The following is a 213-nucleotide window of genomic DNA, read 5'->3' on the forward strand; positions in this document are numbered from 1 at the left end:
TTCTACTCAATAATGAGTTTTAGCTTCGCTTGGAGTCCCAGCATCAATTTACAGACACATGCCAGTAATCTGACCTCCCGCTGACTGCAGTGACACAGCATGCAATCTAATGACACACTAATGACACAGTCTCTAGGCAACAGGGGACGCTGATGATTACACCTGTGGCTGCCATCTGCATAATCCCACTTCTAGAAGAGAGATTCAGCGTTT

Source organism: Carassius carassius, chromosome 30 (assembly GCF_963082965.1).
Source record: "Carassius carassius chromosome 30, fCarCar2.1, whole genome shotgun sequence".
Classification (NCBI taxonomy): Eukaryota; Metazoa; Chordata; class Actinopteri; order Cypriniformes; family Cyprinidae; genus Carassius; species Carassius carassius.